Raw genomic sequence first — 6,000 nt, forward strand, 5'->3', positions numbered from 1 at the left:
ATGAAATGAGAATTCTCACAGGAGGTGACTCACTTAACAAATACGCATTATATTTTCAGGAGAGCTCATCACCATGCTGTGTATATGAATTTCTCGTTTAATTCTCACAGTCCTCAGATAGATTGAATGACCTGCCCCGGGTCACCGAGCTAGTACTAAAGCCATCAGTCTTCTTGGCCAGACCTGAGCTGAAGGCAGAGGCTTAACCCACTGAACCATCTGGGCGCCCCAAGAACAGGAGTTTCGGTGAACTGGCCAAGAAGGTGGAGAGACTAGCATCAACACCTCATGCGTCCGTCTCTCCCCGAAAGAATGGAATCTGACTTTGGTGTGGCTGCAGGGGGCCTACATGATGAGTCTTGCAAAACAAAGACAAAACACCATGAAATACAACCCAGAATTTTTCTTAGCTACACAGGCCAACAGACCATTGATACCAAGTTTAGCCATAGGATGATTCTGGGCAAAAATAACACCTTGATGCCAAATGTCGGGAGGTTGGATTGGCCAAGAAAAATGGGGGTTGTGGGGGTGAGCAGAATTGGGATTACAGCTCCATCCGTCTCAATGTCACTCTGATTACCCAGTTCAAGATCGACATCAAAGTCCTAGCTCAGGGCAAGAACAGGAGTTTATTTATCTATTTATTTTTAAAGATTTTATTTATGTATTTGACAGACAAAGATCACAAGTAGGCAGAGCAGCAGGCAGAGAGAGAGGAGGAAGAAGGCTCCCCGCTGAGCAGAGAGCCTGATGCGGGGCTCGATCCCAGGACCCTGAGATCATGACCTGAGCTGTAGGCAGAGACTTAAACCACTGAACCACCCAGGCACCCCAAGAACAGGAGTTTAGATGAACACCCAGAAATTAACCCCAACAGTCTATACTGAAGTGAAATTGTCACTTTTTTTTTTTCATTTAAATTTGAGGTTATTTGCGAACAACAGAAAGTAGTCCCTGTGTTATAAGCACCTGGCATCACCCTCAGGATGATAAAGACCTTTTCCTTTGTTTCCATTTTAACAGTTACTTGCATCTAAGACTTATATTTCACATGGAGCTGCCAGATAAAGTCTCTACTAATGTTAGAGTTTGGAGTATTGACTCTTAATTGTGTACATGTCTGCTTTCTTGATTTAAATCCGTTGTACCATCCTTGCATTCCACAAAGATTTTCCTTGTTCAAGTTTCCTTTACCTAGAAGATGTTGGTTTTCCTTTTGGAAGGTCTTTTCTTTGGCCACTTCTTATTTTATCATTCTTCTCCATTTATCCATCACTAACGGTAGACCTTTCCTCTTCATATACCAGCATCCAACAACCAACACATTCTCTGCTCCCGCAGTGTGCACACTGCCCCTTCCCTCCCTCTTCCTGGAGGACTCAGCTCTCCCTTCTTCATGGGTCAGCAGATCTTGTCAGGTCTTTGACCCACAGCTCACTTGACACTCTGCATTTCTCTTGTCACTGTTGCCTTTAAAGAAGGTGTTTCTACTTTTGATTGTTTTTGGTCACTGGGTAAGAGACCCTCAAAACTTATACAAATACTTCTCTGCTCTACGTTCTTGGCATTTCTAATGATGGATGCACGGTGCTGCCCTCACCCTCCCAAAACTAACTTTATGGGGTGGGTGGGGGGAGGCAGGTTCACCTAGAGCTGCTGAATTTTCACTACACAAATGATTTCTCTGGAAAACAGACCCACCAGTTATGTTTCCAAAAAGCCACTTCAAACTTTTTTTAAAAAGTACAGAAATCACTTAGAGAAAAAAAGAAGATTAACGAATGAAATACACAAGTCACTCTATCATGAAAAAGTAGGAGGAAATGAGGGGCACCTGGGTGGTTCAGTCATTAAGCATCTGCCTTCAGCTCAGGTCTTGATCCTAGGGTCCTGGGACCTAGTCCCACTCCCCCTGCTGTCTCTCTCTCTCTCTGTCAAACAAACAAACAAAAAAAGTAGAAGGAAAAAAAATCTCAAGACCTGACATGGGCCTAGGTAGAAAGACAAGACTTCTCAAGAAAACGATAGCTCTATTCAATACAAAGCCAGATTAATCCAGAGCAAAGGGGCTTGCTACCCAGTTCTCTGAAAGGTCAGGGAGGAATGTCCATCCCTGTCTACAAAGGCAAGTTTATAATCCCCATCTCTCAGTCGGTATGAGAAGTAAAGACAGCCTCCTTTTCCTCAAACTCCGAGAGTTCCACTATAAAAATCAACACATAATAGATGAGATAAGACGTATTCAAAAGGCATCTTAGAGGCAAAAGGTTTCCCACACCAAAAGCAGGGACAGCAAGGACTCTTCAATAACCTTATCAATCACATTAGCATATCTAAAGAAAGAATATGTCAATCAGAAAGGGGGTTTGGCGAGGGGTGGGGGGGGCCACACAGGGAAGAAACAAGACTGGAGAGTGTGGCTTAGGCAGCAGGATTCTCTGCCGTCAGGAGGGGAAAGGGTCCCCCCTCACCAGAGCATCTGGGCCACCCGGCAGACGTGTCCCTAGTGGAAACTGGGCCATCTGGCCATCAGAGTGGGGCCTCAGCCCCACTCCCTTCCCTCTGAAGGAGGTCACCGGGCACAACCTGACCTCATTATGGTCAGACTTCTTACTTAGTTTTCCTGTCAGGTAAGGTACACTGATTCTTGGACCACTTGGGATACCTTTTCCATTCACAGTCATCTTTTTCAAAATGAGTGCATACATTGACATTATGGCACCGTATCCTTCAATTTTTTGTGGGTTTGGGTAATGTAAGTGAACATTCCTAAATTTCATGAGCTCCTGGGTACTGTCCTGATCAGTTCTGTACCAGTAAGCTTGGTGACCAGCCCCTTAATGGTAATAAATTTACCAAGGGAATAAGGGGGGGGTCGTGGTGGTGAGGAGCATCTCTTGATAGCCAGGCCATCAGCATTTTTGGCCCTATGGCAATACTCCTCCATGTTGCCACGTGCCCCTCTAACCCAATCCAGAATAATAATGATCAAATATTGCACATCTACTATGTCCTTATTCTTTGTTCATTAAATCCATATAATGACCTTTTGTGGCAAGAGTTATTATTTCTATTTTATAAATGAAAAAATTGAGGCTTAGAGAGGTCCAAGTCACACAACTTGCAAATGACAAGGCCAGATTTCTACCTCGGGACTGTCTCCTGTTCTGCTAGAAGTGATTCAGATCTTATGCCATCATCAACTGGAAGACAGGACAGAAGGCCAGCATGACTACTTGTCATAGCCAGAAACAGGTGTCCTCTCCAGAAGCTAATCTACCATTAGAGTCCCATCCAAACAAATCGAGAGTACAGACTCCACTCCCACCGCCAACAGATAAATGCCAGTGTTCTAAAGTTGGGCTTTGGGTGCAATGCCAAAGCGAGTCTGTAAACTTCAGCACTCTTTTGGACACATGGAATAGGCCTCGTAGTTCTGTGACTTCCTACACACCTGCTTGAGAAATCAGCCAGTGTGTTTGGGACAACCGTTGGCTCTAGGCAAATCGTGGCCCATAAGGAATGGGCCTGTGCCTAGAGCTGGCGGATAATACATCAAGAGCAGCCGCTCCTATTGTTACCAACTAGCTACCAGGAGGATGTACAAGATTTCATCTCATCTTTTCAATCACCCTGTAAAGTAGATATTTAAAGATGAGGAAAAGAAATCTTCAGTGAGGTTAGGTAAGTTGCCCAAGGTCACTCAGCTAGACAACCCTGGAATGAGATCAGCTCTGGGCCTGGGCCCGATCGAACTCTGTTTCAAGCCACTCTCCATGCCTGACCACCGGAGAAGCAGCATGTGGCCAGATGGCCCTAAAGACAAGGCAGACACAGGGCAGCACTCAGGAGAGTCTCTAGGGCCTGGGGACGTGGTGAGACCACACCCAGGGCTGTGTTCTTGTGGTTGGGAGGAGCTGCTGGTCCCCTCAGCAAGGGCTCACTCGGGAAAGTTTGAGGAATGCATGAATGGAGGAGTGAATGGTCCCGTAAGAGTTTCTTATGAGTGACAAAAAGATCATGCTATTTTCACATCCTGAAAATGGCATGGCTTGATGGATGACTTCTAGAGTTCTGGCCAACGTGAACATTCTCAAATGTTGGAACATTTAGTTGCCATGTAAGGCAGCCAAAACCTGATTAGTGAGGAAATATCTAAATAAGAAAATTGTGCAGGCCTAGGGCTTAGTAGGTCAAGGTAATGACTCTCAAGTGGCGGATGAAGCAGAACCGAGCTTATCTACATTCTCTTCTGGTCCTTCCACTTACCAGCTCTGCTACCTTCAGCCATTTCGGCAGCCTCTTGCCTGTGAGAGGGGACAGTGATCGCTATCTCTCCAGATTCTTGTGAGCTTAATTGAGCTAGCATATGGAAAACACCGGAGCAGTGCTTGGTTTGTAACAGTGCTAAAAAAATGGTTTTTAACTCCTTTACCCTTTTTATAAATAACTTCCTCTGCCAGGATGCAGGTTTCTCCAGGAGTAGGACATCAGCCACTTAAGGCATTACACCCAATCACAACCCAAACCTTTTCCAAGAGCCACCAAGGTTACCACCAGGAAAACAAGACAAAGCAAACAAAAAAAGGAATTCGCTTGTTTGGATGACGCTGCGGTGTAGGTGAGGCTAGTGGAATGCCACCTTAACCCCAAGCCAACTGCTTCCTCTAGTTCCACAAGGAGACAAGGCTTCACAGAGCTCCAACCACATCTGGGATTGGTCGCTTTTCATTACACCCAGAAATTTAAAAAGTACCGTGAGGCAGAGCTGAGCCTGCTGGAAAAGCCAGCGTTTCAAAAGAAAGTGGCGTCTGAAACGTCTTCGCTCAACCTCCTCCTCACATGCCACAGGAAGGATAAGGGAAAAACCAGAGCAGGGCAGCAGGGAGGCAGGGAGGCAGAAGGGTCCACGCAGGGAGATTTAAAGAACAAGCTACTGATCCCAGCTCTTCCCAGCACGTGGAGCAGGGTGGGGGCTGGTGTCGGAGGGAGAGTGGAGGCACAGCACAGCCTACCTGCGTACCACCAGCCTGAGGGTCTTGTAGGATCCTTTCACCAAGGAAACGGCCTCCCTCCTGGAGCTGCTCAGCACAACCTCGTTGATGTGCACCACCTCGTCCCCGGCCCGCAGTCTGGAGCTCACCAAGTCCGCTTTGCCCCCTTCTTCGATCTGCTCAGAGAGAGGAAAGAGCCCTGGGTAAGCAGCTCCAGGCCCCGCTGGACTTCTGCAGAGCCCGACGGACCGGTTATGACCACGCCCCACTGGCAGCCAACCCGAGGGTATGGTGGGGAGAAGGTAGGGACTGCCTCCTTTTTTCCATGCCCTCAAGCACCCAGCACCCTGCTTGTCCTCAGAGGGTGCTCAGAAACATTAGCTGAAGGGGTGAAGGATCTCACTTTCCATCCATGACACTCTATGCCATTCCGCTCACCACCTGCCCTTCATAGCTCCAACTCCCAAAGTCCACTCAGAACAACTGTTTAATGACTTTACAAGTTGAGATCTTCTTGTCTCATTTTTTGGTCTATAATTATAATTCACTGGATAAGAAGACTTTGGTATATCTAGACAATGCAGTATTATTCAGCACTAAAAGGAAATGAGCTTTCAAGCCACAGAAAGACACGGAGGAATCTTAAAGGCATATTCCTAAGTGAAAGAAGCTAATGTGAAAGGCTACGTACAGCCTAAGTCCAGCTACGTGACATTCCCGGAAGGAGAAACTATGGAAACAGAGAGATCAGTGGCCACCCGGGTTGGGGGGAAGGAGGGATGAATAAGTCTAGGGCAGTGAAACTACTCTGTGTGAGAGTAGAAGGCTAGATACGGGACGTTATACCATAGACTGTGTGACACCAAGAGTGAACCCTCATGTAAACTATGGGCTCTGGGGTATAATGATGAGTCAATGTAGTTTCCTTGACTGTAACAGATGTTCTACTCCAGTGGGGCATATTGGTAATGGAGGACTCTACCCAAGGGAGGGGAGTCAGGCG

At 46.6% G+C, this 6,000-nt stretch overlaps 1 protein-coding gene across 2 annotated transcripts in view; it reads right to left on the reverse strand.

The window, feature by feature from the left end:
* The window catches only part of SHROOM3 (shroom family member 3), a 186,513-nt gene extending 181,331 nt beyond the window's left edge, over window positions 1-5,182 (reverse strand). For both annotated transcript variants that reach the window (XM_044225621.1, XM_044225620.1), the window contains exon 1: window positions 5,019-5,182. The gene's annotated coding sequence lies outside the window, so the exon portion shown is untranslated. The remainder of the gene's footprint in view (window positions 1-5,018) is intronic.
* Between the last annotated feature and the right edge of the window lie 818 nt (window positions 5,183-6,000).

This window comes from Neovison vison, chromosome 11, assembly GCF_020171115.1.
Source record: "Neovison vison isolate M4711 chromosome 11, ASM_NN_V1, whole genome shotgun sequence".
NCBI lineage: Eukaryota > Metazoa > Chordata > Mammalia > Carnivora > Mustelidae > Neogale > Neogale vison.